The sequence below is a fragment of the Triplophysa rosa genome, linkage group LG13 (genome assembly GCF_024868665.1).
Source record: "Triplophysa rosa linkage group LG13, Trosa_1v2, whole genome shotgun sequence".
Lineage (NCBI taxonomy): Eukaryota > Metazoa > Chordata > Actinopteri > Cypriniformes > Nemacheilidae > Triplophysa > Triplophysa rosa.
Window position 1 is genome coordinate 9,896,735 of NC_079902.1, and position 22,632 is coordinate 9,919,366.

At 37.6% G+C, this 22,632-nt stretch overlaps 1 protein-coding gene across 2 annotated transcripts in view; it reads left to right on the forward strand.

The window, feature by feature from the left end:
* Nucleotides 1–2,855: 2,855 nt before the first annotated feature.
* The window catches only part of mid2 (midline 2), a 137,491-nt gene continuing 117,714 nt past the window's right edge, over nucleotides 2,856–22,632 (forward strand). For both annotated transcript variants that reach the window (XM_057349532.1, XM_057349531.1), the window contains exon 1: nucleotides 2,856–3,164. The gene's annotated coding sequence lies outside the window, so the exon portion shown is untranslated. The remainder of the gene's footprint in view (nucleotides 3,165–22,632) is intronic.

Below are 22,632 nucleotides of genomic sequence, written 5' to 3' on the forward strand. Positions count from 1 at the left end.
CTAAATTGACCTCGTCTGGCCTATTCAAGATGATGAGGGACACTCAAAAAACGATGTACAGTCGTCTCAAATCTTAAAAGGATGTTTAAAACATGTATTTGGTTGTTTCACATGTTATGTGCATTGTATTGATCCAGAATCATAATTTTGACATTTACTTGCCATTGAGGAATTTTTATATTGATATAATAATAAGACCTAACTGCCCTACTTTAGCTTTCATCATTAATAAATAAAGAGTGCTTTTTACATTAATCGAGTCGAAATGGAGAGGGTCACAAATATTATGCCATCAAAAAAGTATTATAATAAATATAATATTATAACCCTTGCTAACATTTTAGTCAACATGTGATCGTTAATGTCATTTAACAGTTGACATGCTAATATATGTAGGCTACATGAAAATGCAAAGCGCTTTTTACACAAATAAAGTTTGTTGTAAATGAATATATAATTACCTCTTAGAAACATTCTTATGAACTTCCTTTCAAGAACAATCTTATATTTTGTCTTAAGAACAGTTTCGTGACACTTAGGTGTTCACCCTAAGTGACTTTTAGACTACAATCCTGTATAACTGGATCATCACACCACCACTGTGGGTCCCTCAGGTGCAAAACAAGAGTCTCCTAAATCTGGTTTTGTCCTTGTGTGAAATCCAAAGGGAAGTGGCTGTGAAACATGTTATTTGTCAAACTTCCCTTGTAACAGCTCAATGATATTGAGCGTCCTGGAAAGACGACACTATCAGCTCAGCTGGAATAAATGATTTTATCATAAGAGTCCAACTGCCAATTATATAGCAACCCAGTCTATTTAGAATAGGACTTATTACACTGTAGTGCTGCCTAGTAGGTGCTACGCCGGTGGGTATCTACCCACAAAGTCATTCGCAGATCCAGATGCCATGAAACAAGAGTCAATTTCTAGTGTTTTAGGGGTCTGTATTTTATGGGCTTTTGTGAACTATTCAGCGTTTATGGCAGCTATCAGAAAAGAAAACTATATTCTTGTGTTTCGGATCATTGCTGCAAAAGGCCGTCTCTGTCCTCCAACACTAATGCATAGAACTGCACTCCTGACACTCATTGTAGAAAAGGCTAAATCCCATAATAAGAAAACAAAGATATTATGTTTAATTATGTATTTTAAAGCAGCTGGTTTTGCAGCCTACAGTATATGTGAAATGAAATTTAAATTGCATATCAAAAATTGATCAGAGAACCATCGAATCATATAATGCTTAAATGTGTCCTCAAGCTAAGAGTGAAAATGGATGTTGAAGAATTTATTACTAGAAAACCATGAGAACTTAGAGGCGAGTCATGACAGCCTAACAAAGATCCGTCCGCTCCCCACTGCTTCTCTCCGTGAAGGATCCCAACAGCTGAATGAATTGAGATTTCTGCTCCAGAAAAGCTCCCTTTTAGGCCTTTCATTTTGTTTGTTAACCAAATGCTTCAAAGCCTCCAAATTAGACTTACAATGTCATTTTTGTTTTTCGCACGTCAGCTATTTACTGCACTTAAAATGTGTCCATTAATCATGTGCTGGGGAAATTGTAAGAACCATTAGATATAAATGCTAATGTGAGCGCAAGACGCAGTAAATGTGAATGAATGTTCCGAGATGTGAAAAGAAATGATGTTTGGCACCGATTGTGAAACTTCATCGCATCTCTCGTGGAGGGGTTCATCACTAATGTGCTGAGATAAATAAGGGCATTAAGTGAACTTCTGTTTGTCGGGAAAATAGATCCAGTTTTGCTCTCGCACTTTCATCTTTCAAACTTATCTAAGCAAAGCGCAGTACTTAAAATAAGTAAGTTTGCATCTAATTATATTGCAGAGGGTTGACAATGCTGTGTAGTTGGTTATTGCGCTCTCTTCATTTATTTTAGCAACAAACATGTGCAACATTTCTCTTCTCTGGTTTGTTATGTAATGGTGAAACTTACTGAACTCTGGCAGAAACATATGTTCCAAGGAAAGATTTTCCGCTTGGAAATCCACGTGTGGAGGAGGCCCAGTATGGTCAAGTGCCAGAATATGACTTGAGGTCTCTTTGACAAATCTCAGAGTCTTCAACAAAAAATAAACAGATTGAAGTTTGTTTCATAACTAATCTAATTGTAATCTATACCATTATATATCCCATTTCATACAGCTTCTTGAGGTCAGTAACAAAGCAGTTTTTTACAGAATTGATGGTTTTCCCAGTCTTACATAACATCTAATAAGAAGTAAAGCTTTCATTTTTATCAAATTATAAAACTGCATTATAAAATTACATGAACTATTGCATACTTGACCAGATTCTTGAAGGTTTTTATCCACTTAATCCCAAATTATGCAAACATCAATTAAATCTTTACTGTGGACAAACATTGTTCCTGCTTGTTATTGGGGCAGTGCCTGCAAAGTTTATGTAAAATAAAGTGTGCATTATTTACATTTGTCAGACACTTTTATCCAAAGTGATTCAAAGTATACATTTAATCAGTTCCCTTAAAACAAATTAACCATGGTTTAACTATAGTAACCATATTTTAACCACATATTTACTACGGTCTTTAACTATGGTAATAGAAATAATAATCAATTTGCCAAGCAAACTAATAAAACCATTGCTAAGTTTCCTAAGTGTATGTATTGTACGTATACATAAACGTATCCATGCACACTGATCAGTATGTATATCAGGATTATTCATGTTATGTCTATAATAAAGTCGATATCCATAGTCAGATAAATGTCAGGCTTTATTAAATCGTTTCTATTACGCAATACGTTTAGTGCTTATGTCGTTAAGAAGAAAGGAACTGCATAGACAGAGGCAAACACAAGGACGCGCACCGATCCCAGCTGCTGGGGAAGGAGGGATGAGCGCCGTTCCCGTGGGATAATCACGTGTCCGCGGGGAGTAGTTGTGTGGAATAGGAGGGGTAGATGTGATTGTTACAGCATGGGAGCTGTCAACACAGAGCTGACGGTATCTGCGTGTGTTTGTCACTGTGTGAAAGCGAATGTGTAATGCCCGCGCAGCTCCTCCGAATCACGTAAACTTCTGCGCGCGCCGCGATCGCAACAATAACACTCCGACTGCTGTTTATTATCGCTTCAACATACGCGACATACAAAAGGCTGTCACTGCAAACCAAGGTAGGTTCAATTTTATAAGTTGTAAGAGTATTTGACTTAGAAGCCGGCTGTTTTGTTGTTATTGTCTAAGTCGGAAAGAAACAATCAAACGTTTCGTATTGATATAAAGTTGCGTTTCGATTGCGTTGTTGCGCATCACTCGCGTACCTGTCGCGTGTTTTAGCCTTCTATAGCTGTAATGTGCAGAATGAAAGAATTGCAGGTAGGCTACATGTGACTTCTGTGACAATAAAAGGGTGTGAATCAAATGCAAGAACAATATGAAACAGATTCTTCCGTGTCTTTTCCTTTCTTTTCAGAGTTTGTGTTTGGTTTGCTCACCTTTTATTTACTCCAGTTTTTTTTCTTACGTTTTATTTGTCTTTGAGTAATGATATTAAAACACAGCAGATGTTTTCCAGCTAAAAAAATACAGAAATTCTAATGGATTTAACTGGGAATTGTGGTGGTTTTCATGAAAGGTACCGTGAAATGGTCTCTGTATTGGCAATGTGTTGGATTCTGTAAGTGGGATGTTACCTGGTATAAAATAGAACACCATTAAATCCTACTGGAAAAAGGCCCAGAAACTACTACTTTTTAAATGATTTTAAAGGTAAACAGCTGATGGTTCAGAATTGTATTTATAATTAAAACCCTGATGTATTAGTACATGCATTTTAATGCATCGGTAATTAATGCCATTATTAGGGCTTTCTCAAATTTGACTGACGGTTAATTGTCTATTAAATAATTTGGTATTATGGCGATAAGTTTTAAGGCTTTGAAAATGAAGAAAATATATACTTTAGAAATCTGAAAATTTTGTAAATAACTCATATTATTTACTGTACAGTGACCTTAACAGAGAAGACTTGAGTGTTGAGCGCTGAAATATGAGGGTCTTGCTGTGCAGATGCAGCAAGTCTTGACTCTGGAAACAAAATCCACAAAAAATATGAAGCTAATACAACTCAATTGATGGAGAAATATCATTTGAGTGAGTGCAGATCAAGGACAGTGGATGTAAAATGCAACAGATACTGCAGATCACCCTTGTTTTCTAAGGATTCACACTAATTGCGGTTATATGAAATAATTGCGATGACGTCAAATAATTGTGATGAGACGATTATTTAATAATTGTGAAAGCCCTAGCCGTTATAAAAAAATCACAATGCAAACTCTTTGTGTTTGTTAGTATCATAAACTGACATCTATGTCTTCATGACAGAAATATCACAACAGTGTGGAGGTGTGTTTGCCCTCCGTAAAGAGAAATCGTATTGCACTCCTCCATGTTAAAAAATGTCTCTCTTTCATTCAATGCAAGTCATGAGGTATTTGCAGCCTGTTGGTTTTTAACATTGCATCTGGATATTGAATATAAGTAGCATTGTTCTGCACTGCAGTATTATTTTAATGCTATTTTTTTCATAGCAGAGCAGTCATGCCTGTAGTAACACTGAGCTTATTGTATATATCAACAGGGGACCAACACCTGTATCACCAGCTGTGCTGTCAGCTCTGATATGACATTCATGCGGTTGGGTGCTTTTCATGGTTACAGTTCAGCTTTTCAATTGCCTTTAGTCTTCAAGTATTTTTAGTGAAGTATGAAGCTCTTTTCTTTGTGTTTTTTTTGTAAGACCGTCGCATGTGATGTGTTTATTTTTGAGAAGCTGAATTGTTTTTGAAAAGCAGGTATCTTTCAGCAGCTCGGTTTAGCAGATGTGGTTTAAGGATGCCCAGAACTCCAGCTGAAAATGGTTCAGTGTTGTTTCAGCCTCGCTTCTGTTTTTGCTGATTAGTCCCAACTTCCTGCCAGTATTGTTGGGCATTCCTAAACGACCAACAAATATACAATTTAGACTTTTTACGTGTAATCTGAGACATGCAAAAACACTTTATCCGTGTGTTGCCATATGCAGCCCTTGCTTGCTTGTTATGTTATGTTGTTTTTATTGGCTTATATTTGGATGAAATTGAACTGTATTATGGAAAAATCAAGTCTGAAGTTGTAATTTTCCACCTCTGGTGTTCTTACTACACCAAGGGGAAGAAAAGTTCTTCGATATTAAGAAGCACAGACTGTGATTTTCCATGGCTGACCTGCTGTGCCAAATGTATTTCTTCAGGCTATGTGCTATTCTTATCTCAGGCAAGGCAGAATGAGAAAGGTTGAAGAAGAGCTGGAGGGTGTATCTAGTGAGAACATTGAGATTTGTCTTAGATATTATACCGGGAATCCTGATGGAGGTTTGGAGGGAGGTCCATTAATGCTGTTAGCGACTCATCAGGGGTCTAATGTTCAATTATAAGGTCCTGTGTTCATGCCAGTTAAGTAAATTCCCTCTAGGTTATTAAAAATGTATTTTAATATAATTTTCTATTTGCTGTGTCTAGTGTGAGATAAGATTTGAAAGTAAGGCCCCCCCGTCGACAATAATGGTGGAGGGCCGATGTGGGGCAAAAATGCCAGGGCCGATTTTTCTTCCCAGTCCAGCCCTGCTGTGATGATGTAACATTAGGGGTGGGAACCGAGATCTGGCGATTTAGTTTCTTTGACCAATATCTGGGTCACAATATTATAATATTACGCTTCATTGTGGTCAATGTATTGCTATTCAAAACTAATTCTAATTAGTTTTATTTAGTTATAACTAATTTTTATCTGCATTGGAATTTGGTATAATATTCTTAGCTTGGTCTGAATTTAGATTTTGGTTGAATATAAATAACTGAGTGTGTGAGATTACGGCATGCGACTTCATGATTAATGCTTATATTGTGAGTTTTGGTTAAACTAAGCATGCTGAGTTAAACTCTTTTGTTTTCACCCTGTATATTCAGCTCTCATTGAATGATGACTCAATAGAGCTGCCTGTGTGGCAGGCCATCTCATAATGCAACGTTGCTTTTTGTAGGAGAGCCTTCAAATGTTGTTGAAATGGCTTATGCGGTGACTTATTTTGTTGTAAGCCCGAGTCAAGAGGGTGAAGTTTAAGAGTGGTTCTGGACACACTCCATAAAAGTTGTGGGAATGAAAAAAAAACTCATTGTTGAGTTCACTTTGACTTCAATTTGTTGATCTTTTTAGTTGTTAGTGCCTGTCATGCTTATATCTGTACCTTTTATAAAGTGACTTTTAATAAACATTTGTCATGAACTAAAAGGGGAACTGGTGGTAGAATTTTAGATTTAAAGGGACATTTCAGCCAAAAATGATAATTTTGTCATCATGTACTCATCCTCTTATAATTTCAAACTAGGGGTTGCACGAATTAGTTGACATGTGATTTTTTGACACTGTACCTTTAAGAAGACCGCTGATTGTTCCAAGACACCTGCGCCCAGGACGGATGTCATTCCCACACGATTCTGTCACACTCCCAGCATTAATATGTTATCTTGTCCTGCTTCCGCACGCATCATTAACAATGTGTCTTGTTTTCGTCCGTAACAATCACGATTTGTTCTGACGCCGCAAAAGCTCGCAGGTAAACCAAACAGTTTTAGTGCGCTGGCTTCTACACGCAGATCTTTTACTATTATAGGCTATTTTTGTACTTGTTCCCCATTTGATAAAACATGAAAGAAACAGAATAAATAAAGATGTTTCTCGTATTGGCTGTTGTGTCACTGAGGTGCTGCGTTTGTAAGTCCGCTAAAGCGTCTGCTGCATTAGGCTAATAAATAAATTGTCGTTGTTCTTGTTCTAAAGTCATAGGCCGTCACAAACAAACTCGACACATTTTTCTGTTGTTTCATCTAATAGTGCACATGACACTTTCAGTTGACTTGTTGTAAATGTCAGGGAAGTTTGGTCTGTACACACGCTTCAGATCTGAAGTAATGTTAGAGATCCACCTGCAGCTCTTTTACTGCATAGCCCCGCTACCACCAACCTCACGCTGTAAAATAGTTTTATTTTAGTTTAGTTGTTGTTGTCTATTTGTATTTAGTTAGAGGCTATTTAGGGCATTCTTGCACAGCCCGCACGCATACACTGTGCACACACGCACTCACTGCCCACACTCATCAAATCTTGTTGCAAAACATTCCCTAGCTCTTATTTGATTAATTAATGACGTCATCGACTAGTCGACGCAACTTTTATCACATGGTAGTCGACTTCAAAAAATCTGAGGTCGTTCAACCCCTATTTCAAGCCTGTACGACTTTCTTTTTATTTTAAAGAATATTGGTAACCGAACAATGGCGGTACCCATTTACTTCTATTGTATAGACACAAAACCAATGCAAGTCAATGGGTACCGGCGTACCGCCATTGTTCAGTAAACAACATTTTTCAAAATATCTTCGTTTGTGTTCTGCAAAGAAGGTGAGTAAATTATGACTAAATTCTTAATTTTTGGGTGAGCTATCCCTTTAAGGACTGCTTGGATACTTTAATCTGCCTCCTAAAATTTGTCTACACTAAAACGTGACATTTTTGCCACATGTTTGTTCTAGTACCTCATAAAAGTGTCATTTTGAATAACTTTCCTTTTCTTTCCAAAACGAAGAACATCACCATAAATTGAAAGCATAAATTGTTGCGTTTTCAGTATGATGGCAGTTTACTCGATTTAAATGATATGTGATGCATTGTAAGCTGCTATTCGACACACTTAAAGTGCATCTTGTCATTTTTTTCTTCTACTGAAATAATTAACATAGCTCCAAGCTCATTAGCTAGAATGCACATTAGTGTCACTGAGATGAATGTTCGGCCGTTCTCCGAGCCAAAAAGATGTCGATCAGCATCACCATATAATGTCAGTCTGCCTCACCCCTCATTACAAGCATCAGTATGAATCCCTGTGGGACTTCTGTGGGAAAGAGTTTACAGGAGCAGGTTAAGACGGGTTATGAGACGACCTCAACGAATTCCTTCAAGGACCCGTCGACCCTTTAATCCATCTTTAACTCCTAGTTCATTGTTGCATCTATAGCTATCCCATGGTTTCTTGTTCATCCACACAACCTCCATGTCTGCTTTCAAAAGGTTTTCGTTTGTTTGCGAGTTAAACAATCTCTTTATAGCGCCTGTCATTCAGTCCATGATAAATACATCCATCCCCCACATTAAACAAACAGACAGTGTTTGTCCTTGCTTCTTTCTTGGATATACAATGATTACATTAGAACAAAACTGAATGTATGAGACATTCAGGATAAGTCTGGCATCACTTTCAATGAGATCGCTCTCAGCTCAGACGTTTAAACTTGTAATCTTCTGAATGGGAGACTTAAACAATGCATTATGATATTGTTCTTGTTGTTATGACAGTCAGGAGGATGGGGCTGTCTGGACTCCAGGGGGCAACATGTGTTTGTGTCATGACCAAACATTTGTAAAAAAGTGGGTCTGTGACAGCAGACGACCCCTAAGTAGTCCTTGACTAGTCAGTGCTCTAGAGAGCTCAGGACAGATTCAGATTCTGGAGCAGATGATATTGTGACTGGTCTGTTTTTAAAGACACTTATTTACGTTACGTATCGTGTTACACATCGTGTTACACCTGTCTCAGAGTTGTTTTAACATTAAAATGAATGTGGAAAAAAATGTGAAGTGAGCTCAGTTCACCTTGTTTCTTGCATTTATCTGCATTTGCTTCTATCAGTGTTCTGACAACACAGTGAATTTAGTATAAACTGAGCCCACAATTCAATACAATACCATATTGACAGATTTTTCAAAACATTAACATTTTTCAATAATATTTTTTTTATTAAAATTGACAACATTCAATGCTTAATTGTACATTCTTTATGTAAACATAAAAAATAGAATCGTAACTCCTTCATGCATAAATTAACATCAGTCAAGATTTCTTCTTTATATGCTTTCATCGCATTTTTTACACACATTGGGCCTCATTCATGAAACATTCGTAAATATATGAGTAAATTCCAAGTAATTTGCGCGTAAAACAGACCTTCCCGAAAACTTTCCTCCGGATTCACAAATACTTCGTAAACGTCAGATTTTGTGGTAAAATGTGTGTATGTTAATAAATTCCAATCATTCGTGAACAGGGCGGCATGCACGCTCATTCACAATTAGCATAATCCCGCCTATGAATTACAGCTACGCAAAATACGTATATAGGAATGCCGGAATCCTCTGGACTTCATTCTCTGGTTTGGCTACATTACATTGCATAAATGCATAAGATACTAATAGGCTATATGCTTACCAAAAAAATCAATTAAACTGTCCACCAAAGCGTTTTTAGCCCGCTAAAATAATAATACCTGGTGCTCTTCTGAAAACGACCAGCTGGTGGCGCCTGAGAACACTTGGAGGCACTGCGCGTTATTCCGGAGATGTGGTTGCTGTGATTTAGAATATCCGCAACAGTTAGCCTACTTGTTACTAGTATTTTATTTCGAAGAATATTGCTTAATATGAAACTGCTGGACCATTCATATTAACTTCTCGACTGTTGTGTATGATGGTTGGTCAAAGTAGTGTTTGTCCCGCCTCTTCTCCACTGTGATTGGATGGCTGTGTAAAAAAGGACAGTGACGAGCGCTCTGCATTTTACCCAAAGTTAAAATGTAAAAAATGATTGAAGACAGGGCAAAAGAAATATTATTATGATACAGAGTGCATCAAAATGCAGTGTCATCAATTTGTCTAAAAGAATACAGAACGTTGCGTGCGGTTTTACGCACTATGTACACGTGGTATGGAGCAGGTGTACATTTCTTTCGTACCAACTAACATTTTGAAAATACGAACATTTTCATGAATACGAAAATTTACGTCAAAACGACTTTACGAACGATGTACACAAAAAATCGTTCTGCTCCTGTTTCATGAATGAGGCCCAGTGCCTTTGCATACAGTATATTTTACAATACAATGGCTTGTTACAAAATGAGAACAAAGAAATTTATTTTAAAAAATCCTACTATGTCAATAATGGCCAAGCATTATTCCAAATATCTTTCTCTGTGTTCATCAGAACAAAGAAATGTATACAGATTTGGAACAACTCGAGAGTGAGTAAATGAAGACAGAATTTTCATTTTTGGGAGAACTGTCTCTTTAAAGCTTGTCAGTTGCTTCATCCTCTGTCATATTTTAGTTATTTTCCCCACTAAAAGTATTAGTAGATTGATATGGTTAAATCTTGCTAATGAATGTTATAGATCTAACAAGCACAGGTCATTTGGCTCTTTCTGATCATGCATATTTTAACATATTTTTGCATTCCATTCTGCTAAGTGCTGTTGCAAAACTGCTGTTGACTGTTGTTTGTCCAAATGTTGACATAGATGGAGGGCAGAGCACTTTGTCATAAATGTATGTCTTGATACATCAGGTCACCATTTTCATTTTGCTTATTTGTATTCATCCATAAGCTAATTGCTGCACTCCGTTCTGAACTGTGCCACAAACTCAGATCGTTGAAAAGTGCTTATTCAGAAAAAAAAGGTAATTGCTTTGATGCATCACCACAAAATCCTCTGCTGGCAATTTGTGACCCTCTTTCTCTATCCCTCCCTGTCTCTAACATGAACAGGAAGTGAACTATGTGTCCGCTTGTGTTTATGAACTTGGAAAGGTTGAAGAGCATGCGAATGTAGATCATTAGCCAACGGCAACGCAGCGTTTAATTCCCGTGAAGTGAAGTCATTAATTCGCTAACTTTCGCCTAATTCACTGGTATTCTCACTGGTTTGTTTTAAAGATCTCATTAAGTGATTTGCTTGAAGTCACACAGCAACATGAACTAGTGACAGTGAAAGTCATTGTTATTTGTGACTCATCAAGTGTCAAAGCTTCTGGAGTGTCTGTGCTTTAGCCTCGCAGTTTTTTCATGTCTGTTTTCATTCTCGTTCTGGTTGGGCTGTAGGGCACAGCGTGTGGATCATTGTGCTGTTATGCTCCCTGTGTAGGCGGGCCTCGCTGTGCCCTAAGGAGCGAATAAAGAGTCACATTGTTGCCACCCAGTCAGGCTGCTGGATTCCAGAGCTCGGGAGAGGAAATCTATCCACAGCAGTAACAAAAGAATAGTGGCATACCTCTGAAGAAATCAGCCAGGCATCCTGGGAAAATTTGTTCCCATCTTATCATTTATAAATGAAATTTGATGCTGGGTAGCCTTGCGTTCATCCACAACATTCCATTCTTGTACATGGAAACATTTCCAAATGTCATCATGGGTGTCAAGGGATTTCTATTCTCAATGAGACTTTAAGAGACGATAAGAAGATTTTTCTTCCACTAATGTAAAAAGAGAAGCATGTTTACATTAACTATTGCATTCAGATTCATTTCCATCATCTGGTAAACTGCTAGTTTACAGATGGTAAATTTGTAAACAAATGTTTCCTAAGTTAATATTTGGAATATTAGGAGATGGAGTTTAGCATGTTCGTTATGCTAAAATGTGAAAAAATGATGACCCCTGTCTGTGAAATTCCAGCACGATTTTTACGGGAATTCATAACTATGCACAATGTGAATCGTACAAAAACGTATGACTATTAGAAAAAAAGCGCTACTGAAGCCCCTCCCCTAACCCTGCCCCTAAAACTAACGCCACTGATGCGAATGCAAGCTGTGCCAAGGTCATGGTTTCGATCCCAGGGGATTGCACATAGTCAGAAACAAATATATATTACAATGCAATGTAAGTCGCTTTGGATAAAAGCGTCTGGCAAATGCGTACATGCAAATTTAAAAATGATGAAATACTGTATTGCTGTAAATCATCCTTTTGTGGTTACAGTACTACATTTTTCATTTATATTATGATGATATTCTGAAATTAATGATTTCATTGACGTTTTATTATTATGCACAAAACATTGATTTCGATCTTTAGTCAATTTGAAAGATATCCAAGTTTTCATATTTACACCGAATGTTCTTTACATTATGTAGGATAATTTAATGTAGAAAGTAAATCACAAAAAGCAGACTGGGTCACAGTTCTTCAAATAACAGACTTTGCTAACAGAAAACAGTGGCTTGTTTGAAGCCTCTAGTCATCTCTGTTCAGTCTTCCCACATATTCACTAGCAGAGCATCTTTGAAAAGCCCACAACCTACAATTAACAAGGAAAGGACTTGGACACAGAAACTCTCTCTTCCAATTCGTAGGCATATTGTTCTTAAATGAGCACCCCGGGATTTGCTCTCCATCAGTAAGACTTTGTGTAGGTAAAAAAAAGAGCATCAAAGACGACAATTTGTCACTTCCTCATGCTATTATGTATTCAGCAGGCAATAATGACAGCTTTGGTTTCTCTCTCCGGGTCATCAGCCACAGCTGGTGGGCACAGCCTGTGCCATCTGACAGACGACATTGCTTTAGTTTTTCATCTATTATAACCTTGTGTTTTCAATGGCGAGCCTCATCTGCTTTTTCATTGCTTTTTGGCATGAACTGAACATTTTCTGTATTCTTTTATCTGGTCTCTGTTGCTAAATTGGGTTGTTCTTTGTTCCTTTTCATGGACAGGCATTTTGTGCATAGTTTATGTCAAAAAGAAACATTTTGTTGAAAATAGTTAATTTATATAAATCACAATATTGGAGGTTCATTTTGATCCTTTATGTACTGTATAGAAGACTGTATGCACATACTGTACTGTATGCCAGCATCACCTTTTAGTTGTTTAGGAATAGGTGCCAGACATGTGGAATAACACATGGGAGGCCTGAAGAATCCACAGAGCGTTTGCCAGAAGGCCGGCGGGGAGACCGGGCTCTGTATGACTTTTTGAGGTAAAGAGATAGCCCAGTGACAGGTGGTTGCCCCTCGGTTGAACCGCACAGTTCAGTGGAGTAACCTCACCACCCCCCACAACCATCAAAGCTCAATTTCCACTTCCAACCCGCTGGCCAAGCCTGTACCTGCGCCAGAGTCAATCTCACGGGACCCCCGACACCGTGGCTATCGAATTTCTACGATATGGAATAGCACCTGAGGCACTTACTGTGAGCGCACCAGTGCCTGGAAATAGGAGCGATGAGAACCAGAGCCGGAGTCTTTATGAGGGACTGAATGGTGTTTCAGTTTTATTTTCGTATGGATGCAAATTTGCAGATATTACTGCTATATAATTTGTTCATTATTTAAAGGGATGAATAAAAAAATTCTGTCTTGTTCCAAACCTGTATAAATTTCTTTGTTCTGCTAAACACAAAGGAAGATATTTGGAAGAATGTCAGTAACCATACATCCCCCTTTTTTTTCCCTACGGCAGTAAATGGGTGATGATTTTTACAAATATCTTCCTTTGTGTTCAGCAGAACAAAGAAATGTATGCCGATTTGGAACAATTTGAGGGTGAGTAAATGATGACAGAATTTTCATTTTTGGTTGAACTATCCATTTAATTTAGCTTAGCATCGCTACTTTGCGTCAATTCACCTTGACAAGGCACATTTTGTCAGAATATGTTACAGATGAACCTCATAAAACAAATGTCCTTCAATTGAAAGAGAGCGCAAGTAATAATTTATAATGAAGAAATGTATCAGCTTCCCCTTTATGAGATGTCTCATGAGGACAGTTCTTTCATGGTATTAAAGCTGGAGTCGCTGTGTCGTTTTAAAGCCACTAGTGTCACCAAACAGAATTGCAAAACTAATATCAAACTGTATTTCTGCATGAGTTCCCCGTCTGCCATTGGTTTAGTATTGGTTCAGTTAAAGTTGCTGTGTCAGGTTGGTCAGGCCTCTCATACAAACAGAGCACAAAGTCTCAATATTTTCATGGAAATATACTTGATTGGTTAGTTGTTGTTAGTATTTAATATACTGTAGATAGTATTCAAACAACAAGAATAATATTCATCTTTAAAGGGATAGTTCATTAAAAAAAATTCTGTCATGATTTACTCACTCTTTGTTCCATTGAACGCAAAGAAAGATATTTGGAAAAATGTTAGCAACTGACATTTCTAGGGCATCATTGACTACCATAGTAGGAAAAATAAATGTATATTTCTTTGTTCTGTTTAACACAAAATAAGATATTTTGAGGAATTTAGGAAAGCAAAAGGTTCTGGGGCACCTATAAGCGGGTTTCCATCACTCTGGTTTTATTCGCATTTTGAAGTTTCGCATCAGAAACGAGTGATGGAAACGCCAAATTTCGAATTAAAAACCCTTAATTCACAAAAGGTTTTTACGCTCGCTTGAGGTGGTTTTTCATTTTTGCGAAAAAGGGTTAATACCAATAATGGGAGATGGAAACGCATTTGCCGAATAAATTCCTCCAAAAAGTCACATAACTGCACTATGAGACGGCCGGTGTAACCTGACTAACCAGAGAACTGATCTTGTTACACAGCATCAGAAATGTTGTGATGGTCATTCTTAAACGCCTGAGAAAAGTCGTCAAGTACTTCTGTAATCGCCTCTTAGAACTGTCGTTTCCCAAACAGCAGACATCCACAAAAGCACTGCATTTATTGTGTTTTGTAATCGTCTGCTTGCGCAAGTATTATTCTATATGAAAATCATTATATTCAGTGGCTTCTCTTACTTTTCTTACTGATATTTAGTGGCAGTTTATTAGGAAGTGACGGTTGACTATTTGGATGGAAACGGTGCTTATTCGAAAATGTTTTATGCAATATTGCAATTTTGCGCATAAGCTAAATTCGCAACTTTGGATGGAAAGCCGGCTTATGACTACTATTGTAATTTTTCCTACTTTGGTAGTCAATGATGCCCCAGAAATGTCAGTTGCTTACATTCTTCTAAATATCTTTCTTTGTGTTGAACCAAACAAAGAATTTTTTACAGGTTTGGAACAACCAGAGAGTGAGTAAACAAAGAATTTTCATTTTTGGGTGAACTGTCGCTTTAAGGAGTGTGCTGTTATTGATATTAGTCACTTTTTTCACCAAAATAACATTAACTGCAGTTATTAACTGCAGATAGGACACAAAACAAAAAAAGGTTGTTTTACACTGTCTGGATATGACTTATAATGTACGCTAATATACAACATCTACATGAAAACTGACCAATAACTGCACCAACCTGTTAGTCCAACCATGTATACATTATTTAGCCCATAGCAAACAACAGTAATACAAGCATTGAGTATGCACAGTTGCTCTTTTGCTCTACATCGACTGTCAGTTTAGTAAATCTCCTCTAAGACACGTGTGAATAAGAAACTGTCTGTTAAATGACAAATAACTGCTCTAGAGTGAGAAAGTGGACATGCATTTTTGAAGCTACTCAAGGGCACTAGATGGCAGTGTGTATGCACACTCCACACATACACATCCTACTGAAAAGTGTTCTGACTAAGAAGAAAATTGCATAAATTAGCTGTATGTCGTGTTTTATTATATTTTGAAATATGTTCCCTGAATGTAGACGACATTATAGGCATGCAAACAGAGATTTTTATATAATTTTTAGCTACAGTCTGATATACTGCAAAGATCAAAGCATGTGTATGTGTCCGCATCATTTGCTGAACATAATCAATAAGTATGAGATAATAAAACAGAAGCTAAAATAAATGTCACAAAATCGCTATTCCACTGAAATGCAGCAGAGCACTGCACTATTTTGTACTTAATAGTATTTCTATTGTGATGCCGTGTTGTGTTGTGTTATATTATCAGTATAATTTATCATATTTCATTTTACCCATGGGAATAACTCACTGATGATGCTCAATATGTATTGATGTCTATTATCATTCCCTTGTAATTGAAACCATGGAAGGAAAGACACCTGACGGACATGTTTTATGCCTCACAACATCATTCTGTAGGTTTATTACAGGTTTTCATTAGTGGTTATTTGAAGTGTGCATTGATTTTTAGGAAAAATCCATAGTGAAAACATGATGCATCTTCGTGTTGTTCTGACAGCTCTTCCCAACTTCAACATAGAAATTCTGTGAGATGTTTTTAATCCCTTTTAAGAAGATTTCACCTGAAACAGGCTTTCTACACGTTACAGATAATCTTTATTGAAGGGATTACTGTACACATGAAAGATGCACGTATGGCCTCTTCTCTTAGTGATCCAGTTAACAAGACCGAGAGGAATTGCTCTCACTGGTGTATTTGATTCTGTCTGACCCGTTTGTGTCTCGGTGGTCAGATATATATGGCCAGCTGTGCATGCTGATTTTCAAGAGGCTTTAGTGTTTTTGGTGTCATTTGTTTTTGAAACAGTCAGGTTTTTATGTTTTAGCATGTCGCAGTCGTGCGGCTCTGACTTGTTGCCATTTTTAATTCCAATAGCAGGCCGTCTTAATGGCAAATAAAGTTATTTTCAAAAAGCTAGATGTGAAATTAGCATGTGACCAATGTCTCCTCGGCTATCCCTTCAATAAAGTGTTGTTAGCATTACACAGTTAGAATTTTTAACTGTGCTTTGCTTTGTTCTTTTCTTTGATAGTGCCGACATTTAATTATGGATGATATTGGATGAAAGTCTAATATTATGCTGTGGTTAAAAGGATCCTGTTTAAAACATTACATCAGGTGGTGAAGTTAAAATGTTTTTAGAATATATGAGTAATGGAGTCCAGTGTTTAAAGGTCCAGTGTGTAATTTTTTGGAAGATCTTTTGACAGAAATCCAATATAACATACATAACTATGTCTACAGAGGTGTATAAAGATCTTACATAATGAAGCGTAATGTTTTTATTACCTTAGAATGAGTTATTTCTATCTTCATACACCGCGGGTCCCCTTGCATGGAATTCACCATGTTGTTTCTACAGTAGCCCTAAACGGACAAACTGCTCAACAGAGCGCGTTTCGTGAATACGTTATCACCTTCGGCAGAGATGCGAAAACGCGATGACATAGTGCTGTGTCCGCCACGGTAGTGCTTCGAAAGGGAGGGGGAGCGGTGGAGTGAGCCGTTGGTTGCAATTTGCAACCTCACCACTAGATGTCGGTAAATTTCATAAACTGGACCAATAAATACTCATTCTGGGAATGAAAAGGTTAGACATTAGAGTGAGACTATATTTGTTAGACTCTTCTTTACCACTAATGGGACGTCATGAGCAAATAGCACAGAGCATTTTATTGTATTATATTGTGGTTCTTTGCAACTGGTGAGATTTAGACAGCATTGCATTTTATAAAAGCAATTGGATTTACTGCTCTCCATTTTCCCTGACCTTTCTCTCCTCATGAAGCAATAAGGCCAGTATATAAGGAAAAAGAGGTGTTTTCATTTTATCGACTGTGGCTGATGGTAGGACTGAGAAAATGGGGGTTTCGATGGCTACAATCTTACACTGAGACCCTTTCATTCTGTTCAGACTGGTTCACAAGCACCAACAAAGATGTTCTCTGTGACTCAAAAACATTTAGCCGGGTGGGAAAACACCCTGTTTTCTTGGAGCATGCACTGACTTCATATGGCACAAAGAGGATATTATTTGGTGCACCAAAAATGGAGTGGAGCTGACTGATAGATGTTCACCATGGGCTTTTGTCTCGTGTGTGATGACAGAACATGAGCCATGTGCCGTCGGGAACCTCACATCTCCACTTTCGACCTCATTGTGCGTTTCACCTGCGAGACAGACCACAGCTGATGGGAAGCTGTCAGAAGGTGGATATTTGAGCAGGTGATCTGTGTTTGATCATCGAGAGAACCACAAAACACACAACAGCCACAGTGCCACGGCTTTCAAAGAGCTACGTCATGCAAATCTATTTATGTGGTTTGTGTACAGGGAGTACTGATATACTGCTTTGACAGGCGTCGTAATGTATGTTTCCCAAAACTGTAGCGTATGTGTTTTGTAGTGTAGGGAAGAGACCTGAGACCACAACAAGCACTTTTCAAGGGGTATCTGTGGGATTGTTGTCATGTGGTGAACATCTACTATGAACAGAAGCGTGGCTTCTGAAGCTGAGAATTCCTGATAGTGTCACAATTTTTTGGTGTCTGCTGTTGAGCAGGTTTAGTCTGCGTCAGTGCTGTTGTCATAAATCCAGTAGATAGTTTTAGGCTCTCTAAATGGTAATTGTAAGTTGTTAAAATATGCAAAACAGTTGAAGCTGTGGTCACATAATCATATTAGACCTTCATACACAACAGATGTCTATCATTAAGTAAATAATTTGTTTAAACTTTTTTATATTTTTATACACCGTTTCATGGGACGCGCGCGCGCCTTACCCGCAGTTAACTTCCTGTTTGTGTTTGGCTAGTGTCTTATGATATAACTATTTATATTTAATTTAATTTATGTTAGTATTAATTAGTATTATTATTTTACTGTATATTAATTGTATTAAATAAACAATTTGTTTAATGGGTTCTGCAGTTTGGTCGCATTTTAAGAAACCGTATGGTACATTGACAACTAGCGGTTGAGCATGGTATTGGAGTCTAAATTCAGAATACTGTAGAGACAAGTTTAGGCAAGTAACGGTTCTTCTCGATTTCTTTTGATTGTTATCAGAAATAATCTACAGGCACTCTATTGTTTGTGAATGTGTACCGGAAGTTAAGTTGAGGTTACAAAAGTTTGTTTATCTTGTTAAGATGAAATGTCTTTACTTGCTTTTATTTTTATTCTTTGTTTTCATTTTAGAATATTGCTATTTTTTAAGAGATATGGAAAATTGCGGTATTTTCTCCTTTATCTTCTCTTAAAATATGACTTAAATGAAACAAATGATTTCCATCTTTAAAGCTGAATATCAGGAATTACTTAGGTAAAAGTCTCATGATGGTTATTAAATATGCCCTTGGCAGTTGCAAGACTTACTGTAACTCACCGGTGTTAGCACATTTAAAGAAATAGGACAGCGTTTAAAAATAGGTGCTCCTCAATTCCTGCCTATTTATAAGAGGAAATAACATTGCAACTCTTTTTGATCTGCTTTCGCTCTTGTGAATTTGCAAGTTCTGCAGTTTTTCAGTGCGTTATGTCCTTCTCAGGAGTGTGTACAGATGATATCAAGAGAAGAGACATAAACCATCAATGAAAAAGAACGACTGCAATTATATTACCCATCAGAAGTGCTGGTTTTCTGAACACAAAGAAGCCAAGTTCAGGTTGGCTTTAGAGGTGTTTTTAATAAAAAGCAACCCTTAAACTTAAAGGGGTCATATGGCGTGAATACGTGTCTTTGGTGTGTTATAAGTTGCTCATGAATGTATTAGACACATAAAAATGAAAGTGTCGGAACAAAAGATGCATGCTATCTAAAAGCAAATGCTCACCCAGACCTGCCTGAAACGCCTCGTGTAACCACACCCCCACAAATCTACGTCAGTTCGTGGTATGATTTGACTAAGACCGCCCAAATGTATACTCAAGTAAGGTGGCCGTACCTGTCAGTACAATTGCTTTGGAACCTGATGTTCCAAATATGGTAAGAGGCGTTACATTTCTGTCACACGCTTGCAGTATTCGACCAATCACTACGCACTGGTTAACTGGCCAATCATAGCACACCTCGCTTTTCAGAGCCATGAGCTTTGTTAAAAATCTGAGCATTTCAGAGAGGCGGGGCAAAGAGGAGATACAAACATGCTTGGTATTTTTTTAACCTTAAGTCGTGTATACACATTGCATTACATCTTAAACAAACGATAATATTTGTTTCAGCCGTGTCATATGACCCCTTTAAGTCGATTAAGGCTGAGGCTCTTATAGCATCTGGTCCTTATGTAACCTATTCAGGGAGCGCAAGAATGTAATCAAAATTGAAAAAAAGGCTTGTGAAGTGGCTTCTGTTCTTGAATGTTTTGGCCCAACCTGGAGGTAAATAACAGCTGTGTCTTTACCTGGGGTCCATGACTGTGTTTACATCTACACGAATGATGTCATCATTATGCTAATAGAATTCAGAAGTCGAACACTATGTTTTCAAAACTGTACGTTGCACAAGCATGCCATGAGAAGCAGTGTAAATGTGATTATAGTGTATACAATACGTGCCTGTATAATAAAATTGTTATTGTAGTACTGCGCATATTTTAATGCTCATAATTGGAGTAAACATAATCAGAATATTCTAATTACACAAGATAAAGTTTAATCACAGCATTGCCCTAATCGCATTATAAGCGTGCATGTAAACATTGCCAGTGAGTGGCCGTAATGAAGAGCACTATGTAGAGCTGTAATCGGGCGTTAAAAGTTAGGCCCGACAGGGTCCGAGCCCGACAGAATTCGGCCCGAGCCCGACAGGTACATTTTGATTGACAGCTTTTTAAAAGCCCGAACCCGTTTACAGCCCGACATTAGTCTATTCAAATGTACGCACGCACACAGCTTTTGTCAAGAATGCATCATTTACATATGTTTTAACATAATTTATTAATGACTAACGTAAGGCTATTGTTGTGTCTGAGAGAACAGTCCCTCTCTTAAGATGTTACCGGATAAAACACGGCGAGAAACAATATCGGCAGCACAAAACTATTTTATTGTACATAGCAGTTCAAAACACGTGTGGCCATTCTCTAACCACCGGAACACACACCTCGTGCTATTCTAGACTTCCTTTTTTACATCCGGTTGACAGAGGCGGAACATCCCCTAGTTGCTCCAATCAGACACCTTAACATAACCGTGAACCAATAACATGTTTAAGTCTGATAACTGACATATCATTACTTGGTTACAATATTATTTTACTTTGGTGTACGACACCACAGCTATAGGCCACTTGGAAGTTGGAACAAAGAAGTAAAATAAGTCCTCTGTAACATCGTAACATCTCACATATCCCACTGGCTCATTATTCTCATTATGCACATGGTCAAAACTTTTCCTCACCTCAGACTTTGCTTTAGTTGCTGGTGCAACCAAAACGTAATCGCCAGAGGCAAGCCTCCTTTTCACCTCAGCATCCATTTTCGCATCTTTCTCGCGCTAATCGGAACGCATCACATGACCGCTCATTTACCGCGCAAGCCCAAGCCCGTGTAAAATGATAGAAATTAAGCCCGAACCCGACCGAAACCGTCGGGTCACGTCGGGTCCGTCGGGTTCGGGCAAATATCTTCAGCTCTACTCTATAGTTTCTTTGTATTGATGAATCAGTTAGACATATCAAAGGCATCGGTGACCCCCTGTGTGCACCCGATGAATAATTTAGCTCTTGATGTCAGTGTTACGAAGAGACATAGCATAACTGGCACAGCACGCTGTTCAAGCACTTCCTGTGCTGTGCAGTGGAACACAACACTCGAATACAATTTCTGCTCCCTGTTCAGACTTTTTGGAATGGTTACATGTTGTTTTTTTTACTTGATGGGATCTGTTTATGGGGACATCTTTTTAACATATCAAAAAGAGCAGAGCCGATTTTGCGTTCTCAATCTTCTCAACAAATAATAAACACATTAATGCACAACTGTTCATTAGCACATTGGTGTTGAGTTGCGTTGCTTTTATCTGCACAGGCTACAGCTATTAATACACAAATTAATATTAAAACTGCTTTGCATTTAATATCAAGTATGTACGCAAGCCTTGCTTTTTTTCTGGTTGATTACAGACTTACTAAACGTAAATGTCGTAGTGATTCTAGAAATAAACCACTCAGAAATTAATGCAAAGGTGACCTGCTTTTAAAGGGATAGTTCACCCAAAAATGAAAATTCTGTCATCATTTAATCACCCTCTTGTCATTACAAACCTGTATGACCTTATATCTTCTGCAGAACACAAAAGAAGAACTTTAGTATCCAAACATCATTGGACCCCATTGACTTTGTAAGGACACAAACCACTGAGACATTTCTCGAAATATCTTCTTTTGTGTTCCACGTGTTGTGAAATGATGACAGAATTTCAATTTTTTGTGTGATCCCTTTAAAACTTATTTGAAAGTAATATTTGTATATAACATTCCAGAGTCTCTGTGATGAAAATTGCAAGTGATTTCTTTTCTAGAAATCTTTTTTGTCCCAATTCATAAATAAGTATGCAGAATATGTTTTATCATACTACACATTAGAAACAAAAACTTGGTTAAAAGCGGTTTGTTACGTTTTTTTATTTTTTTTGAGGGAACTTTGCTTGTAATGCAATATTTATTAATAGTTAAATTTTAAAGTTTCTGGCCAAAGTGGCCTGAGGTTTTCAGAAAGGAAAGTGTTGTCTCCTGAGTGTTGCAGCACAGGTCGAAGCGTACAGTATGCAATTAAAAGTGCACCAGACCAGCCTCACAGATCTCTGAACCTTATTAAGGTAATGCTCTAAGGTTTTATTGCTGTCATAGCCCGGCATCACACAATACAATTAGCCAGCACTTCACACACAATTACCTGAATCCAGTGACCACCTTGACAGGACACGTCAACTCTAATATAAAGATAGATGCCTTAAACCTTTAACAAGCGTGTCTAAAATGTAATCAGCTTTCAATGACCTGTCTTTGTTCTTCTGGTCTTCAAGTTTGTTTTGAAAGTTGTTCATGTGTCTTTAGGTCTTAAATTTTTCTAATTTTACTGAAAAGCTCCTTCATGGGGTACATGAGCA